The sequence below is a fragment of the Pan paniscus genome, chromosome 3, assembly GCF_029289425.2.
Source record: "Pan paniscus chromosome 3, NHGRI_mPanPan1-v2.0_pri, whole genome shotgun sequence".
In the NCBI taxonomy this organism is placed as follows: Eukaryota; Metazoa; Chordata; class Mammalia; order Primates; family Hominidae; genus Pan; species Pan paniscus.
The window spans coordinates 93,926,684-93,947,687 of record NC_073252.2 but is presented as its reverse complement, the minus strand read 5'-3'; the positions used below and the strand labels follow the sequence as shown (position 1 = coordinate 93,947,687).

General features: G+C 38.1%; 3 pseudogenes; all 3 read right to left on the bottom strand.

Moving 5' to 3' along the window:
* Positions 1–9,626: 9,626 nt before the first annotated feature.
* On the bottom strand, positions 9,627–11,441 carry LOC117980014 (NADH-ubiquinone oxidoreductase chain 5-like; annotated as a pseudogene).
* A 2,336-nt stretch (positions 11,442–13,777) lies between these two features.
* On the bottom strand, positions 13,778–15,488 carry LOC117980013 (ATP synthase subunit a-like; annotated as a pseudogene).
* Positions 15,489–15,492: 4 nt separating this feature from the next.
* LOC117980012 (cytochrome c oxidase subunit 2-like) lies at positions 15,493–18,489 on the bottom strand (annotated as a pseudogene).
* Between the last annotated feature and the right edge of the window lie 2,515 nt (positions 18,490–21,004).

The window sequence follows — 21,004 nt, the reverse complement described above, 5'->3', positions numbered from 1 at the left end:
TCGAACTAGTTAAAACAGAATGAATTATTTACTAATTGACCAAGTAAAGTCAACAGAAAACTTCTACAAAATTAAATAACAAAATTAGGATATTGATATTTTAACTTTTACCTTTGCTTTCTTTTATGATTTGATGGATTTTGGGCTGATAATAAGTTTTAAGAAGAGTAATATTCTTTAAGTAGGAAAATTCAATTATATTTTAGAACCTGCAAGGGTAGCAGCAATAGCAAAATATGCAGTAAATAGAAATTATAACTAACATACACAATTTTGGTAACTTTATTAAGCGATAGAGTGAGGAAAACTGCAGGAACAAGAGGCCTTATGGTGAGCCCCACTGATGTTGAGAGTTGCCAACAGTTTCTGAAACAGATTATATTCCCTTGTGCTTGGCAAAGCTTCAAATGAGCAGCTAAATGTTGAGATGGATATCTGAACTAAACCTCTGAACTTTTGGAGGTTCACCTGTCATCCCTGAATGTATAATCAGATCATCTCTTTCTCTCTCTGCTTCCCCTCTGGCAAAATTTCCAGCGTTAATTCATGCCATTTTCTCATCTTTCAGCAATTTTTCCTACTGTAGGCAAGGCAGTCACAGTCCAATCAAGAGCTCATTTCCATTGAGAGTTCAGGGACACATGACACCCTACTTTATATACTTAAAATCAAAATAGACTACCCATCACCCTCTTCCTAAAAATAAAACAATCCTGCCATTCTTCTTGTGAAAATTAACATTTCTAAGGGGTTGAGCATGGTGGGCAAAGCTTCTTGGCCTACCTCTTAACATATTATTACCATCTCCCTCTAGGGTTGTTAGGCATCCTGTTATGATTTCACAGAACGAATTCAGACTTTCTCTTATGCTAATGGCACTCTGATTCTTCTCTTATAAATGGAAAATTAAATGAGTGACAGAGAGGCTTGAATTTGGGTTGCTTTTTCTTTTTTCTTTTCTTGCTATTTTATTTTATTATTATTTTTTTTTACCAGAGTCTCAAAAGATATGGTAATTCAGCAATTCTATCTTTGGAAAAATTGCTGATGTCTTTAAAGTTCAAAGTCTGCTGGCTTCCTTCTAGATTTAGGTCTTCTTGGGTACTGACACTGAGAAAATGCCTGGAGGCCTCCTCCCTCCTGATGATAATACATTCCCCAGTTGCTGGAAGCTGGCTAGCATGATTTGTATCAGATTCAGAAATTTAAAAACTCCTGTTTACCTCTGTACTAGTTGTGCTGTGTGGAAAAGAATTTAATACTGGCTTCTAAGATGGTTTGATAATTTGATTATCAAATTTATAATTTTTTATAGTAAAGAAAATAGGCATGTAGCTCTCTTTGAGTGCATTGCAGAAGGGACTATTGATACAATGACTAGTACTTGAAATTTTTGAAATGAAGATATTCAGGAGCCAAGCTATTTTAAATTGCCTTGCAACCTGGGCAACATGCTTTGCAAACTTTTCATCGGGGCTTCTCAAGGATGGGGTCTGCGTCTCTTATTTACTGATATATCCCAGGACTGGTACTAGTATATATGACACTCAACACAAAATTTACTTTTTCTATGAAGTAATTACATTGTAGGGTTACAAAGCTTTGAAAAATGGGTTTGTAGCGAAGTGGAGAGGAGGAAAACAGCTGTAGAAGTTCTTGACTGAGACAGCTACATAAGTGATATGAAACATGAACTTCCTCATAGTAGTAGCAGGTCTAGCCACAAAATCTCTCAAAAATTCAAGTGCAGAATGAGAACACACTATTATTTAGTTGTGTTAGCAGAAGCCTTGTGATTCTAACTCTGGTTGGTTTGTTTTAATGTAACCAAGTACCCCCATTCTTTCTAGGAAAAAGGGAATGAGTTACTTTTTTTTTTTTTTTTTTTTTTTGAGACAGGGTCTTGCTCTGTTACCCAGGCTGGAGTGCAGTGGTGAGGTGGTGCAATCTTGGCTCACTGCTGCCTCTGCCTCCCAGGCTCAAATGATCCTCCCACCTCAGCCTTGTGAGCAGCTGGGACTGCAAGCATATACCAACATGACTGGGCTAATTTTTGTGTTTTTCTCTTAGTGGAGACAGGGTCTCACTATGTTGGCCAGGCTGGTCTTGAACTCCTTGGCTCAAGCAATCTGCCTGCCTCAGCCTCCCAAACTGCTGGGATTATAGGTGTGCACCATAGCATCTGGCTGAGTTACTATTATTATTTTTTAAAATTTTCTATTTTCTCCTTTCCCCTGTTCCCTGCCTCCTACTCAGCACTTTAGAAATGCAAATATAACCCTTTACCTCCCCTTCACCGGGCAATCCCTACAGGGCAACTATATTTAACCATGTGCTCTAAGATGGAACTCTCCTTGAGAGTTAATGGTCAAGTTACAGACCAAAGGATGCCCACCTCGGAACTCTCACCCTCCAGGGAGTAACCTTGGAACTCTCGTCGCCAGGAAGCCATGTCAAAAGCATGCCCACTTGGCTACTTTTACAACTTATTTCTGCCCATGGAGGTGCCAACTCAACTCCCTGGTACCAAGCTAGCATGCTGACCCACCACCTTTTCTTGCTTCCTTCCCTGCCTTATAAAAGTACCTGCTTCCTGCTCCAAAAGTGAAGCACTACATTTAAAGACAGGATGCTTGGGCCTCTTCCTCTAAGCTAGCTTCAGAATAAACCTCTTTACACCAGACCTTGATCTTGTTAATTGGACTCTGCATGCAGTGAGCAACTAACATGCTGCTCAGGTACACTGCCATGGTACATATTTATTCCTGGCCAGGGAGAAAATGATGCCCTGATTCCAACTTGACTTTGAACACATGCTTTGCCTTAGAAGAGTGGGTAGAACCCTCTTCAAACCACATAGGTTAACAAAGGAAAGGAGTAGATTCTCTCTTCCCAATTTTTGAAATGTTATTACTAGAAGCAGAATGACTACACACTTGATGTCCAGAAACATGTACACATTTATATACTCATGCAGATGTCCATGATAGTTCATTGAGTCAGGCTGGTGTTTAACCACAAGTTGTTTCCACTCAAGTAAGAAACAGTGATGTGGCTGAAGAGAAGTTGTTATATCCAGAGAAAGAATACCTAAGTACTTATTAGCTTCTAACCTAATTTGTCTAGATTTTGGTTGCTGATATGAGAAAATATCTCATCTCTCTAGAAAGTGCTCTTATTTGAGTTTATAAAAGAATTTTGCATATCTAAGGTCCAAAATTCTGTAAATTTGAGTATTTGCACTTAGATTTACTGTAACAGCATTCTCCCAGATACGTTAAAAATAAATTACTGTGTTTACTATTTCAAACACTGTGTAAAACATTTTATTTGAAAAATCTTATGTTTAGAAAAACCTCATAAGAGTGTATTTATGAGGATATTTTATTTTTTAAAAATACTGCCTCAAACTGGCATAAACAATAAAGGAATTCATTATCTTAAAGAATAGGATGTATGAAGGTAGATTGTCTTCCAGTGGGCTATGAGTAGGACTCCAGCGATTTCCTTAATTCGCCTGTCTGATTCAGCTTCATCCTTAAGTTACCTACCCTCATGGATGCAAAATAATTGCCTTCAAACATAAAGACCATATCCTTCTGTTTATTTCTAAAGGAGAGACAACTTTCCCTCTTCCCCAGCTATGAAAAATTTCCTTTTATTTTGAGTCAGATAACTTAGGTCATGTGTACACCATAAAGATCAAGAGTTTAAAGTGTCCCTGGGAGAATGCCTACTCCTGATTAGATAAAGCATAACATGAGTTTCTAAATCAATCTCTGGATTAGACATATCAGGACCCACTCCGGCAGATGGAGATAGTCACCTTCCTTTGAGTCATTTGGTCTGACTGGGGGATATGGTGGATGCCTGAACAAAATTAGCAAGAGGGTCCTAAATGCTATGGTGCCCATGCTGTTTGTCATCAAAACTGGGATACTTTTGAAAGTGACAAATGCTAAAGCATACAGAATGCCATTATAGCAGACATGAACTGAACTTAATTATCCAATGGTTTCTACTGAGTTGAACATCAACATTTTATACTACAGAAAGCATAATCATAGCTGGTTTAGCAATTAAGACACAATGCCTCTAATGTTCAGATGCTATACATACTCAAAATTAATAGGAATTGGGGATTAAAATTCTCACAAGTATTTTCTATTCATTTCTAGTTTATCTAGTAGACCACAAAGCAGTATATTCACCTGATATTTGCAGGACTGTAGTACTTCTTATGTTTCTCACATGGATATTTTATTTTCATTTTCTGTCTTCTATGTTAATACTACTATGCCAATAAGCATAGTTATTTCTACTATCTAGTAACTTAATCCATATAGTGATGCTTTCTACTCTACAGGAGAAATGCAGTTCAGTGAGAAATTAACAAAACAAGCCAAACTCAAAGTTTCTGGCATTATAAACAGCACTGCTATGAGGGGTACCAGCCTGACTTAGCTTTGCCCTTATTGGCACACTGGCCCCACATAAGTGGGTCAAATATGAACTGACAAGGTGTTATACTCTCCAAAATGTCATGCATACCAAGTGTTAACAAAGTGTTTGACTTAGAAAGCCAATTAGAAGTGAAATCATACCTCTTCCTTTAATTATTTGCAGAGACTGGGTCAGCCACATCTTTTCTCCTATGGGATATAAGAAATTATTTTCAGATCCAAAGTAGACATTTCTAATTTAGTAACCTGAACTTCTTCCTTCATGGATGTTAGCAAATCAGATTTTTAGTTGCCTTTGAAATAATTACTGTCAAATTTATGCCTATGGAAAGCTATTTCCTATGAGACACAAATAGCAAAACCCCTATAGTGGAGAGAGATTTCTAAACATTTCAGTACATTTCCAATTCTACCCTGAGTCTGAAAACTGTTATTCGAAAACACTTTAGAGTATAACAAGTATTTCTCCAAATACTCTGAATGTCTCTTAGGTCAGCTCTTTTTGACAAGCCATTGAAAACACAACAAATGTGGATGCCCCTTCCCATTGCAGCACATATGATGGATTGTAAATGAATATAGCAAAGATGGCACCTCCCCCTTGAAACTAAATATACCCCAAAGCCATATAAGTGGGATGAAATAAGTCTCTATTTTCAAACCATCTGCCACAGTTAGTACTGCTACTAATCAGTGTCACTACTACAATTATCTCTAAAGCCTTATCTAGAATAATATGAATTTTGGAGAGATTTCTTTGTAGCCAGGAGCACAAAATTTATGTGCTCGAAGAGAGAGAGAGGGAGACAAAGAGAAAAGAGGAAGAGCAGAGAGAAAGACCGGAAGAAAGGATACACAAAAGAATAGATGTTGATAAGTGAAAGCCCTACTGCTCACCACACTGCTCAGAGTCACCACAGTCTTTCACCTGGATTACTATATCAGCTTCTAACAGGTTTCTGTCTGGACTTACCCTTGGTCCTCCTGACCATGATACCAGTTATAAGTGAGAATCAGACCACAACTCTGAATTTCTGAAATCCCATTTGTATTAGTCCATTCTCACACTGCTATAAAGAACTGACCGAGACTGGATAATTTATGAAGGAAAGACATTTAATTGACTCACAGTTCCACAGGTCTAGAGAGGCCTCAGGATACTTAACAATCATGGCGGAAAGGAAAACAAACATGTCCTTCATCACATGTTGGCAGGAGAGACAAATGAGTGCCCAGCCAAGGGGGAAGCCCCTTATGAAACTTACTACCGGGAGAAAAGGACGGAGGAAATTGCCCCATGATTCAATTATTTCCACCTTGTCCCTTCCATGACACTGGGGATTATGGGATACAAGTTGAGATTTGGGTGGGGATACAGCCAAGCCATATCACCACTGATGCTCCCCCCATTAAACACACATTCCAATGTTGAAGTCAAGTGCCCGAAATGAGGCCCTGGCCTACATCTTTCATTTTGTCCCCTCAAGCCATGTCCTCACTTGCTATGCTCCATATGCTTTGGTCTTTCTTCGCCCTTAGCTTATGCTGGGTACATTCGCATCCCAGGTCTTTTGCATTTGCTGATTGTTCTTTTCTTTTTCTTCTTCCAATGCTTATTCTCTAAATCTTCATGAACTTTATACTGCCCTCCTTCTCATATCCAGGTTTCAGCTTAAACGTTCGTCATTCAGAGATACCGTCAGACCAAACTATAAAATAAGTCAACCAACCCATAAAAGACAGTCAACATCTCCCATGTTAATTTCCACAATACAACCCTGTTTTATCTTCTTTGTAGTACTTCTCAGTTTCTGAAATTATCTTAGTTATGCTTGTAAATTATTTTCTACTCACTAAAATGTAATCACCTTTGCTGTAAGAACCTGTTCACTGGTATACCCCAATTCCTATAATATTACCTGGCACATAAGCTTTTGTAAAATACTTCTTGACTATTGACTGACCATTTCTCAATTCCAACTGGTAATAATTATACTTAATATTTCAGAATATACTTTACCACTTATTTTAGACATTTACATGCTTACAGATGGGCTTGTGATTTTGCATTCAGTAATATAGAATTTTGTCACTTTATTTAACCAGTACATGATCTGGATATGTACTGTATATCATATAACCATTTTCTTATTGATGAACATTAAAGTAGCTTCCAATGTTTTATATTATAAAGAATTTATGTTGCAAATAATATTGAGAAAGTATTTTGTTTCAGTCGCTATTCTAAATTTTGGGGGCAATCAGTAAACAAAAACACCTACCTTCATGGAGCTTATATTCTCATTAAAGGAAACATAACCATTAAGCTTCATAAATATGTAAATTATACAGTATGTATAAAGCTACCAAGTGCCATGGAAAAAATAAGGTAAAATAAGGTAAAAGGAGAGTGGAATATCACAATTAAAATTTTGTTTACCTATTTTGTCCCTAGATTAATTCCTGTTTACACTAAAAATAGTAATAAGTGGGGGAGCCTTCAGATTTCTTAAATATTCCTGGAGAGATGAATACAAAACTTTGGAATTGTTGTTCACAAATCTATTTGTTTTGTTTTTATTTTTATTCTAAGATGTTTTCAGAATTTTCTTTTCCTTGGATTTATAATATTTTATTAGGCTATTTAAGATATTTGCCTTTTCTTGTATTTCTGCTGGTCTCTCAATCTGAAACAATTTTGTTTAGTTGTTTTTCCAGCTCAGAGATTTTTTTCTCTCTATTATTTTATATTATATTCCTTCTGTATGTATTTTCCAAGTAGACAACTGTTGAAAATCTTAGAGAAATGTTGGAACTCCTGGCTCTATTCTTCATCTTTCCATGCTTTTCATCATTTTGTTCTTTTAGTTCATGTTCTGGAAGAAATGCTCAGTTCCATCTTTTAAGTTAGTTGTTTAATCTTCTGTCATGTATCCCCCACTCCCTGCTATTTTACCTATCTATTGAGAAATTGTTCTTCATGCAGCTGCTTTTAACTTTCAAAAGGAAGTTGTTTCTTATCAAAAGTGTTTGGTTGTGTTTTAGTTTGTTTTCTTCAGTTGAATTATTCTAAAGGAACTTTGTACAAATATTTCATGTGTTTAAAATTTTACTTTTCCTTTTTACTGTTTAGTTACTTTCCCTTGGATGTTAATTTTGTTTGTGTTTTGATTTCAATTCACCTTGAATTTGTTGAATTTTCTCAAATGTTTGATTTTATGTGATTTCTTTATAACTGGAAATGGGAAACAGGATTGAAGAGCTTTGATAGAGTATATTTTTTCACCTTAATAATGTATTTTCTCAGCCCAGCATATAATCTTTATTTCTGAGCAGTGAATACTAATTATAAAAAGCTCTTTATTCGTCAGGACAGATGTAGAATTGACCCATAACCAGGAGAAAGCTCTGTCAGTAGAAACATATCCAGAAATGACAGAGATGGTGAAACTATCAATAACAAACTAAGATGTTAAACTATTATAAATACATTCAATATGCTCATGGATGAAAGGGAAAATATAACAAGAAAAGAAATTTGGGATAAAAAATAAATGCCAGATGGAACTTGTAATGATGAAAAATAAATGAATGTATTATGGATAGAATTAACTGCAACTTAGATCCCACAGGGAAAAAATTAGACAATTTAAATATAGGGCAGAAAATCATTTAAAGTGACTCACACAGGGAACAAAGATTGAAAAGAAATGGATAAATAATCAATAATTTGAAGTGGTCTAACATACACAGAATGGTAGCTCCAGTGGAAAATACAAAAAGAGAGGTAGATTTGAAAAAAATAATGGTCAGGATTTTTGGTCATTTAGGGAAAGCTCTAAAGGGATCTAAGAAACTCAAGGAACTCTAAGCTAGATAAACACATAGAAAACCACACCAAGCTAAATTTTAACTGAATGTGCTGATACCAGTGATAAAGAATTTTAAAGGCAACAAGAGATTAAAATAGCATTATGCACAGAAAGAACCAAGATATGAATGACTCCATAACAGAAGACAATGGAGTGATATTTTTAGAGTGCTAACAAATAATCAACTAGCATTCTATACCCAGCAATAACAGCTTTCAAAAGTCAAAGAAAAATGTAGACATTTTAGACAAATCAGAGAATTTCTCACAACCAGATCTGTACTATGAAAAGTGTTAAAGAAAGCCTATGAAGGCTGTTGCTACGGTTGTGAGTAGGAGGATGATGCCAATGTTTCAGGTTTCTCGGTAGAGAAATGAGCCGTAATACAGGCCTCGGCCGATGTGCAGAGAGAGACAGATGAAGAATATTGAGGCGCCATTAGCGTGAAGGTAGCGGATAATTCAGCCACAGTTTACATCTCGGGTGATGTGGGTGATCGATGAGAAGGCAGTTGAAGCGTCTGGTGAGTAGTGTATGGCTAGGAATAACCCTGTGGTGATTTGAAGGATTAGGCAGGCGCCAAGAAGTGAGCCGAAGTTCCACCATGTGGAGATGTTGGATGGGGTGGGGAGGTCAATAAATGAGTGGTTGATTAATTTTACTAGTGGGTTAATTTTGCGTATTGGGGTCATTAGTGTTCTTGTAGTTGAAATACAATGATGGTTTTTCATATCATTGGTCGTGGTTGTAGTCCATGCGAGAATAATGGCATATGCTTTATTTTTATTGAGTGTGGGTTTAGTAATGGGGTTTGTGGGGTTTTCTTCTAAGCCTTCTCCTATTTATGGGGGTTTAGTGTTGATTGTTAGTGGTGTGATTGGGTGTGTTATTATTTTGAATTATGGGGGAGGTTATATAGGTTTAATGGTTTTTTTTAATTTATTTGGGGGGAATGATGGTTGTTTTTGGATATGCTACAGCGATGGCTATTGAGGAGTATCCTGAGGCATGGGGGTCAGGGATTGAGGTCTTGGTGAGTGTTTTAGTGGGGTTAGCGATAGAGGTAGGGTTAGTGTTATGGGTGAAAGAGTATGATGGGGTGGTAGTTGTGGTAAATTTTAATAGTGTGGGAAGTTGGATAATTTATGAAGGGGAGGGGCCAGGGTTGATTCGGGAAGATCCTATCGGTGTGGGGGCTTTGTATGACTATGGGCGTTGATTAGTAGTAGTTACTGGTTGAACATTGTTTGTTGTGGTGTATATTGTAATTGAGATTGCTCGGGGTAATAGATTATGTGATTAGAAGAAGGGCTGGTAGGAGTGGAAAGAAGAAAGAGAGGAAGTAAAGCTTGATTATGCCTTTTTGAGTTGAGGTGGTGATGGAGGCGGAGATCTGGTATTGTGAAATTGCTTTAGGTAGTGGTTTTTCTAGTCAGGTTAGGTCTAGAAGAAGTAGGGGTAGATTTTGGCTTGTAAGAAGGCCTAGATAGGGGATTGTGCGGTGTATAATATTGGGGTAGAATCCGAGCATGTTAGAAAAGTAAAATGTATACAGTGGGGATTTTATTTTGAGTTTGTTGGTTAGGTAGTTGAGGTCTAGGGCTGTTAGAAGTCCTAGGGAAGTGATGCCCAGGGCTGTGAGTTTTAAGTAAAGTGCGATTGTCATTTGGGGGATGGATGTGGGGAGAATATTGTTGGTGATGAGGAATCCTGCGAATAGGCTTCCGATTGTCAGGCGTTTAATGGGATTCAATAGGGCAGGGTTGTTTTCGTTAATATTGGTAAGGGTTGGGAAGCGAGGTTGACCCGTCAGGGTGAGAAGAATTATTCGAGTGCTGTAGGCGCTCGTCAGGGAGGTGGCGATGAGAGTAATAGATAGGGCTCAGGCGTTTGTGTATGATATGTTTGCGGTTTCGATGATGAGGTCTTTGGAGTAGAAACCTGTGAGAAAGGGCATTCCTGCTAGTGCTAGGCTGCCAATGGTGAGGGAGGTTGAAGTGATGGGTATAGTTTTGAGTAGTCCTCCTATTTTTCGGATATCTTGTTCATTGTTGAGGTTGTGGATGATGGATCCGGAGCATATAAATAGTATAGCTTTGAAGAAGGCGTGGGTACAGATATGTAGGAATGCTAGGTATGGTTGGTTGATACCGATTGTGACTATTATGAGCCCTAGTTGGCTTGAAGTGGAGAAGGCCACAATTTTTTTGATATCATTTTGTGTGAGAGCACAGACTGCTGCGAATAGAGTGGTGACAGCGCCTAGACGTAGTGTAAGAGTTTGGGTTGGTGGGCTATTTTCTGCTAGGGGGTGGAAGCGGATGAGTAGGAAGACTCCTGCTACAACTATAGTGCTTGAGTGGAGTAGGGCTGAGACAGGGGTAGGGCCTTCCATGGCTGAGGGGAGTCAGGGGTGAAGGCCTAATTGAGCTGATTTGCCTGCTGCTGCTAGGAGGAGGCCTAGTGGTGGGGTAAGGTTCGGGTTAGCGCTTAAGAGGTATATTTGTTGTGGGTCTCATGAGTTGGAGTGTAGGAGAAATCATGCTAGGGCTAGGATGAAACCGATGTCGTCAATACGGTTGTATAGGATTGCTTGGATGGCTGCTGTGTTGGCATCTGCTTGAGCATATCATCAGCCAATTAGTAAGAAAGACGTGATCCCTACACCCTCTCAGCCAATGAAAAGCTGGAACAGGTTGTTAGCGGTGACTAGGATTAATATGGTGATTAGGAAGATAAGTAGGTATTTGAAGAATTGATTGATGTTTGGGTCTGAGTTTATATACCATAGTGAGAATTCTATGATGGACCATGTGACGAATAGTGCTACAGGGATAAATATTATAGAGAAATAGTCTAGTTTAAAGCTCAGGGAGAGTTGAATTGTTTGGGTTGTTGCTCAGTGTCAGTTTGAGATAATAACTTCTTGATCTAGGCATATGAATATTGTTGTGGGGAAGAGGCTGATAACAAAAGTGGATGCGATGATGGATTTTACATAGTGAGGGTATGAATTTTTTTTGCTAGGGTTAATGAAGGTGGTAAGGATGGGGGGATTTAAGGAAGTTAGGGCTAGGGTGGTTATGGTAACATACATGGTTATTACTTTTATTTGGAGTTGCACCAAAGTTTTTGGGGCCTAAGACCAACGGATGGCTGTTATCCTTTAAAAGTTGAGAAAGCCATGTTGTTAGACATGGGGATAGGAGTTAGCAGTTCTTGTAGTCTTTCTCGGTAAACAAGGGGCTATGAGCCTCTGTTATCAGATTCACAATCTGATGTTTTGGTTAAACTATATTTACAGGAGGTAAACCCAGTAATAATATCAGGGTTGAGGGATAGAAGGATGATGGGGGATAGGTGTATAAATATGAGAGTGTTTTCTCGTGTAAATGTGGGTTTTATGTTGTTAATGTGATGTGTGAGTGGCCCTCATTGTGTTGTGGTAAATATACAGAGGGAATATAGGGCTGTGATTAATATGTTAAGTCCTGTAAGTAGGAGGGTGACGTTTGTTCAGGAGAATGTGGTTACTAGTACGGAGAGTTCTCCTAGTAGGTTAATGGTGGGGGGCAAGGCGAGGTTGGCGAGGCCCGCTAGAAGTCATCAGAAAGCTATTAGTGGTAGTAGGGTTTGAAGTCCTTGAGAGAGGATTATGATGCAGCTGTGGGTTCGTTCGTAGTTTGAGTTTGCTAGGCAGAATAATAATGAGGATGTAAGTCCATGGGCAATTATGAGAATAACTGCGCTGGTGAAGCTTCAAGGGGTTTGGATAAGAATGGCTGTTACTACGAGGGCTATGTGGCTGACTGAAGAGTATGCAATGAGCGATTTTAAGTCTGTTTGTCATAGGCAGATGGAGCTTGTTATGATTATGCCTCATAGAGACAGTACGAGGAATGGGTAAGCTATGTGTTTTGTCAGGGGGTTAAGAATGAGTGTGAGGCGTATTATACCATAGCCACCTAATTTCAAGAGTACTGCAGCAAGTACTATTGAGCCAGCAATAGGGGCTTCAACGTGGGCTTTAGGGAGCCATAGGTGGCGTCCGTAAAGGGGTATTTTTACTATGAAAGCTATTGTGTATGCCAGTCATATTAAGTTATTGGCTCAGGAGTTTGGCAGTTCTTGGGCAGTAAGGGTGAGTAGTAAAATATTTAGTGAGCCCAGAGTGTTGTGGGTGTGGATTAATGCGATGAGTAGGGGGAGGGAGGCTACTAGGGTATAGAATAGGAAATCGGTGCCTGCGTTTAGGCGTTCTGGTTGGTTGCCTCATCGGGTGATGATAGCTAGGGTGGGGATAAGTGTGGCTTCGAAGAAGATATAAAATATGATTAGCTCTGTGGCTGTGAATGTTATAATTAAGGAAGTTTGGAGGGAAATTAGTATAGAGAGGTAAAGCTTTTTTCGTGACAGTGGTTCGTTGGATAGGTGGCGTTGGCTTGCTATGATTGTGAGGGGCAGAAGTCAGGTAGTCAGTATTAGGAGGGGGGTCGTTAGGGGGTCGGAGGAGAAAGATAGGGAGCAGCTAAATAGATTGTTGTTGATTTGGTTGAAAAATAGGGGGATGATGCTGATAATTAGGCTATGGGTGGTTGTGTTGATTCAAATTATATGTTTTTTGGAGAATCATGTTAGTGGTAGTAGTATGATTGTTGGGATAATTAGCTTTAGCATTGGAGTAGGTTTAGGTTATGTACGTAGTCTAAGCCGTATATGTTAGAGATTGAGACTAGGCCTACTGCCGCCTCGCAGGCAGCAAAGACCAACATGGTAATAGGTACAATATTGGCTAAGAGGGAGTGGGTATTAAGGGTTATGAGAGTAGCCATGATAAATAGTGATAATATTATTCCTTCTAGGCATAGTAGGGAGGATATCAGGTGTGAGCGGTATACTAGTATTCCTAGAAGTGAGATGGTAAATGCTAGTATAATATTTATATAAATAAGGGGCATTTGGTAAATATGATCATCATAATTTAATGAGTCGAAATCATTCGTTTTATTTAAACTGTGTACCAATTCAGCTCAGTCCAGCCCTTTTTGTAATCATTCGTAGGCCAGGCTTAGGGTTAGGATAATGATCAATAAGTGGGATGATATGACTATTAGTGGTAAGTTGGTTGTTTGTAGGGCTCAGGGTAAGGGTAGTAGGAGGGCAATTTCTAGGTCAAATAATAGGGAGGTGATGGCTACTAGGAAAAATTTTATGGAGAAAGGAATGCGGGCGGGGGATATGGGGTCGAAGCCACATTCGTAAGGGTTAGATTTTTCTATGTAACTGTTGAGTTGTGATAGTCAGGATGTAATAATTATTAGTAGTAGGGCTAGAAGGGTATTGACTATTAAAATTAGGGTGAAGTTTATTACTCTTTTTTGAGTGCTATCAAAACTAGTTAATTGGAAGTTAATGGTACTGTTTATACTAAAAGAGTAGGACCCTCATCAGTAGATGGAGACGTATAGAAATAGTCAGACTACATCTACGAAGTGCCAGTATCAGGCGGCGGCTTCAAAGCCGAAGTGATGTTTAGATGTAAAGTGAAATATTAGTTGGCGGATGAGGCAGATAGTGAGGAAAGTTGATCCAATGATGACGTGGAGTCCGTGGAAGCCTGTGGCTACAAAAAATGTTGAACCATAGATGCCATGGGAAATGGTAAAAGGAGATTCGAAGTATTCTGAGGCTTGTAGGAGGGTGAAGTAGAGGCCCAGTAAAATTGTAATAAGCAGTGCTTGAATCATGTGGTTTCGGTTATTTTCTACTAGGCTGTGGTGAGCTCAAGTGATTGATACTCCTGATGCGAGCAAGACAGATGTGTTTAGAAGTGGGACTTCTAGGGGGTTTAGTGGGGTGATGCCTGTTGGAGGTCAGTGCCCTCCTAGTTGAGGGGTAGGGGCTAGGCTGGAATGGTAGAAAGCTCAGAAAAATCCTGCGAAGAAAAAAATTTCTGAGGTGATAAATAGGACCATCCCATATCGGAGACCTTTTTGGACGGGTGGTGTGTGGTGGCCTTGGTACATGCTTTCTCGCATTACATCACGTCATCATTGGTATATGTTTAGTGCATTGGTTAGTAGGCCTAGTGTGAGCAGGGTTGTGGAGTAGAAGTGGAATCATATGGCTAAGCCGGAGGTTATCAGGAGGGCTGAGAGGGCCCCTGTTAGGGGTCATGGGCTGGGTTTTACTATATGATAGGCATGTGATTGGTGGGCCATTATGTGTTGTCATGCAGGTAGAGGCTCACTAGAAGTGTAAAAACGTAGGCTTGGATTAGGGCGACGGCGACTTCCAGGATAGTTAGTAGAATTAGAATTGTGAAGATGATGAGTGTTGAAGGAAGATTAATAGCCGATATTGCTAATGTGGCACTTCCAATTAAGTGCATGAGTAGGTGACCTGCAGTGATATTAGCGGTTAGACGTACGGCCAGGGCTATTGGCTGAATAAGTAGGCTGATAGTTTCAATAATAATTAGTATGGGGATAAGGGGTGTAGGTGTGCCTTGTAGTAGGAAATGGGCTAGGGCATTTTTAGTTTTAAAGCGAAAGCCTATAATTACTGCGCCTGCTCACGGGGATGGCCATGGCTAGGTTTATAGATAGCTGAGTGGTTGGTGTAAATGAGTGGGGTAGGAGCCCGAGGAGATTGGTTGTGGCAATAAAAATGATTAAGGATATTAATATAAGAGATCATGTTCGTCCCTTGGTATTATGTATAGCTATTATTTGTTTTGAGGTCAGTTGAATTAGCCACTGCTGGATGGTAATTAGTCGGTTGTTGATGAGGTATTTGGAGGTGGGGACCAGTAAAAGGGGAAATAGAATGATCAGCACTGCGGCGGGCAGGCCTAGAATTGTGGGGGCAATGAATGAAGCGAATAGATTTTCGTTCATTTTGATTCTCAGGGTTTATTGTAGTTTTTTATTTTTATGGATTTTGGTGAGGGGGGTAAGTGGTAATTTGTATTTAATATTTTTAGCTGGGTGATGAGAAATAGTGTAAGGAGTATTGGGGTGATTATGGTGGGTCATACAGTGGTATTTAGTTGGGGCATTTCACTGTAAAGAGGTGTTGGCCCTCTTAATCTTTAACTTAAAAGGTTAATGCTAGGTTAGCTTTACAGTGAGCTATGGAGAGGGGTGAAAGGGGCACTATAGAGTGAATACGGGTCCTATTTCAAAGATTTTTAGGGGGATTAACTCTAGGACGATAGGCATAAAGCTGTGGTTTGCTCCACAGATTTCTGAGCATTGGCCATAATATACTCCTGGCCGTGTGGCGGTAAATGTGGTTTGGTTCAGGCGTCCGGGAATTGCGTCTGTTTTTAGGCCTAATGTGGGGACAGCTCATGAATGTAAGACATCTTGCGATGTAATTATTATACGAACGGGGGCTTCAACTGGGAGGACCACCCGATTGTCAACGTCAAGGAGTCGTAGGTCACCTGGTTCTAGGAATAATGGGGGGAGTATATAGGAGTTGAAGATTAGTCCACCATAGTCGGTGTATTCGTAGGTTCAATATCATTGATGGCCGATTGATTTGATAGTAAAGGAGGGGTCGTTGACCTCGTCTGTTATGTAGAGGATACGTAGGGATGGGAGAGCGATAAGGACTAGGATAATGGCTGGCAGGATAGTTCAGACGGTTTCTATTTCTTGGGCATCTGAGAAAGAAACAGAAAGAAAAAAAACCATTAAAAAATTGAATCTGTGCTGAGCAAAGAATGCTGAGAAGGCAGATACAACATGCATGTTCAGAATTGACAACACAGAAAGAAAACCCAAGTTCATTATTCCTAGAATTGGAGAATCAGTCTTTCTGGGACCCTTGCCACTATTTTAGAAAAATTTGAGTCACTTAGTTCCTGTATGGCACTGGGAAACTTACTTAACTTTCTGTGCCTCAGTTTTTCTATCTATAAAAATGGGGATAAGGGTTAAACCTCCTGTATAGTTATTTCATAACATATGGTAATCGCTTAGTAAATGTTAGATTTTTTAAAAAAATAAAGTGAAGAACCCTTGGCAGCTTATCAAAAATATTAAATTCAGTCTTGGTATAAAATCAGTCAGGCTAACCTCAGATTTTCCAAATAACACATTGAATACTAAAAAGTATTAGAGCAATGTCTTTAAAATCCTTAAAGAAAATCTGACTTAAAGATTGTATTTCCAGCCATTCAAGTATGAAGACAAGAATATATTGTTGTGGCCACACAATTCAGTTCCCATGAGTCTTCTTGAAGAAACTATCTCCTAAGGAACAAACTTCTGCCAACTAAGAGATGAATGGTTAAAAACTAGCAGAAAGGAAATATTCGACAATTAGCATAAATGTAAGGAATATAGTTAATACTATGATTAAAAATAGTGATGATGGGCTTGATGCAGTGGCTTATGCCTGTAATCCCAGCGGAGGCCAGGGAAGGAGGATCACTTGAGGCCAGGAGTTTGAGACCAGCCTGGGCAACTTAGCAAAGCCCTTATCTCTACAAAATTTTTTTTAAAAATGGGCAGGCATGGTGGTATGTGCCTGTAGTCCCAGCTATTCTGGAGGCTGAGGCAGGAGGATCACTTGAGACCAGGAGGTGAAGGCTGCAGTGAGCTATCATCACATCACTGCAGCCCAGCTTAAGCAACAGAGTGAGACATTGTCTTTTTCTTTCTCTCTCTCTCTCACAACCTCTATCTGTCTGTCTATCTACCTATCTATCTATCAATCTAATGTAGCATTTGTATAACTAGCAAAATTTGAGAACTCAAAGATTATAATAATTTTTGTGGTAATGTAGTTATGCCAAACTCCTCCTCTTTAACAAGCTGGATATAAGATATGTAAAGCTGATACATCAAACAATAAGAGTGAGTGTGTGTGTGTGTGTGTATGCATATATATACACACACACAAATAAAATTAATACAATCTCATGAAATCGAAGAATGAATAGAAAAGGACAAACATTTTGAATCAGAATTTGCTCATTGTGGGGAAACAAATTATTAAGACAGAGAAATTTAAATGCATCATACTTGCCCATACTACCTCTGCCACCACCAACAGGCCATAGTTCCTAATGCAGCTAAAGCCCCCATACCCTGTTCAGTTACCCTTTATTGTTAGAAATAGTTGTATAACATATAAAAAAACCAAACAGTCAAAGGATAGCAATTGAAGGGTTTGTGGAGCTGGAATTCAGGAGCAGCTCAGTTGGACAATACTGGCTTGTGGTTTCTTGTGAGGCTGTAGTCAGGTGTCATCTGCAACTCCAGTCATCTTTAGGCCTGACTAGGGTGTGAGGATCGCTCTCCAAGGTAGTTCAGCCATATGGCTGGCGAGCTGGTACTGACAAGGAGGTTTCTCTCCATGTTAAACTCTCTCCATGAGACTGCTTGTGTGTCCTTATAACTGGTAGCTGGCTTCCCCATGTTACTACTCCAGAAGTCCAGACATAATGTACTTCTCACCTGGTTTAAGAGGTCAGAAACTGTCTCTGATGCTGCATTCTACTGAATACAAAAGCCAACCCTATTTCAATGCTGCAGAGACTATATAGGGCTTTTAAAATATTGTGATGTGAAGGTTATTGGGACTTCCTTTGAAAGAGTAGAAGAAAGAAGCGTCTCATGAAGTCTGTTCAAAACTAGTATATAAACAATTCTATTGAATTCAGTTGGCCAAACCAGGTCATAAGGCCAGCCCAGGCTTAAGTTGTAGGGAAATGGACTCCACGTTTTAATGGCAGCACCGCCAAAACCACACTGCAAGAGATGTGGATACCATTGAGGGAATAGTTGTGACCATTTTTGCCAAAACTCTACCACAATATTTTATATAAACTAAAATTAAACAAGATAAACACATATGATCACTCAGCTGATAAAGATCTTGTAAGAAGTAAGAGAGAAGGAAAATCTCATTTATATAACTGTCCTAGGTTTCTCTGGTGTGACTTTGGTTGTGCTCTGTACTTTATTTCCATTCTTCAGTCAAAAAGTTTCACAATAAATTGATGTTTTCACTCTCTTCTCACAATGCTGCAGTAATTCCCAATTTGCCTCTAATGTGCAATTAAGTTCCTGATCATAGGTTTTAAGATCTTTTACTAATTTGAAAATTGACAGTTCATCACTTCCCAGTGGCCACATAATTGACATATTTTCATTTTAGTGCTTTGAAAGTCACAGAAAAATAAAACACATTAGGCATCAATCCAATATGAATGCCAATCATCCTCCCTGATGTATAATAAAACTAGGGCCTTCACTGTTAATATCTTCTACCAATTAGTGTAAACATACATATACTTCCAATCTCTATATATATCTACATTTTTTCCTATAAGTTTAGGAATTTGTCATTTATATTTTCACTTTATATTTTTTCTTCCATTTGATTTCTGATAATTTGAGAAATATGACTGTTTTTCAAAATGGACTTTGAATAAAAATCTCCCATTAAATGTAGATGGATTTAGGATTAAGCTACATCTCTTATAATAGAGACAACAATATTGAAGTATTAGAAAAATGGGCAAACTGCTAAAAAATATGACTACCATTGGGTTTATCACTCTGTCTTCACTCAGTAGGACTATCACTTGTGATAACTCTGTATTTAAATGAACTGGGATGACTTTGTAATTTGGAGAAGTTTCACAAGAGAAAATTAAATAATTTAAAACTATTTTCATATTTGGTAGGCAGGCTAAGATTTTTTTTCCATCAGAATCTTCTTGAGTGATAAATGTGTACAACTGGAAAAAAAAACTTTGATCATTTGATCCAGGATTGAAAAACTTTCTCTGAAAGGTACACATAATAAATATTTAGGCTTACAGGTCATAGGGTCTGTGATGCAAATATTCAACTCTGGTGTTGCAGTATGAAAGTAGTTATACACATACATACATGAAGGAACATGGCTATGTTGCAATAAAACACTATTTACCAAAATTGGTCCAAGAGCATTAGTGCACCAGTTGATCTAGTCCAGTGTGCTAATTTTTCAAATGAGGAAATGACTGATAGAATATTAAAATGATTGTCTAATGTCACACAGTAGTTTTAAAAGAATTAGAAAAAGAATTCAGGTCTTTTGAACTCCTACCCAGTACAATTGTCAAAATGAATGCTAAAATTTGTGGATTGAAAAAATAAGTGTAATAGTGTGTCAGCAGCAGCAGCAGAAGTAGAAATAGTAATGGTAGATAGCATCTAGCAAAAGCAGATCTTCGGAGAATAATATAAAAGTAGCATACTATGCAATCTGAAAAGCATTGACCTTGAGTGGCAGCCCTTTTGGAGGGATGCGATAACTTGTCTCCTGAGATTAACATAGATACTAACTTTTTAACGTTAGCTTAATTGGTATTATTTTGGGAAGTACTAATTTGTTCTGCACACTAAACTGAGAGAGCAAATGGCTCCTTAAGGGCCTCCATGTCTGCCAATAGACTAATTCTAAGCAATTGGAAAAGCAAATTAGATTTTCTCAGAAAATGTATGGAATAAAATTCTTTTAGTACTAGATACCATAAGGAAAAAAAGGACAAAATCTGCTTGACAGAGTAAATATATCAGAGTCAATGATGAAGAGATTCTGGACCAAATACTTACTGTGGTAAATTGGGAAAAAGAGTGGTAGTGATAATGATTCAAAACTGGTAATATATAACGTGATTATTCCAGAGTCATATGATTTGACCAAATTTTGATCCTGAACAATTTGTTTCAGTTGCTCAGTGAATGTGTTTATGCACAGAAGCATTTATTAGTAGTAGTTTCTACTTTTCATAGTTTGCTAGTAGAAACCATGCCATATAAATGAAAGTGATTTACCATGAAAAAGTTATAATTAGCTATTGCCTTCCTAACCAATGTTTTGGCATCACATAAATCATATATATACCCAACAATGTCATAAAACCAAAGTTATTAGAATTATATAAGTCTGAATAATTTTCCCCACTAAAATTATGCCAGCAAATATTGTAAAATGAACACAGGTTCAATATGCACATGTTCTTCAATGGTTTCTAATTTAAAGTTTGGATAATAGCTCATAAATATACAATTTGACTACACTGAACAAGTAACCCCAAACTGTTATGTTTCTTATAAATAACATTAAACATTTAATTAACAATTCTATTTGCCATGATAGAACTTAGAAAAGCTTTGTTGAAAAGTTATTAATTAGAAATATATCTTTTCAAATAAAATTGGTATTTTCTTTGTGCTCAATCTACATCTAAATTTCAAAGTACGTATTCACAGTATCTCCAATTACTTCAACGCTCCCATCATTGTTCTTGTCAAAGATAATATTTCTCTTCCAAAATGTTTTTAAATATAAGAACTAAGCCAATTTATATTCTTTTTATCCTTTCTTACCTCCTCATTTTATGCAAAGCTGCTCAATCTCATTCTAAGAGAAGGTTCCAGTGAACAGTAAATGGTACAAAGCCTTGGTTGAATGAGCTATCAGAAAACTTTACACTTAAGCTACGATAGCAAAGATCAAGTCATGATCAAAGGATTTCAGAACTTAAAAATAAATCTTAGTGAATTACCTCTATAGGAATAATATATTATCATTTGGCTGCAAAACTGCTTTAAAATTTATATAAGAGAAAAAGATAAATAAAACATTCAAATATTT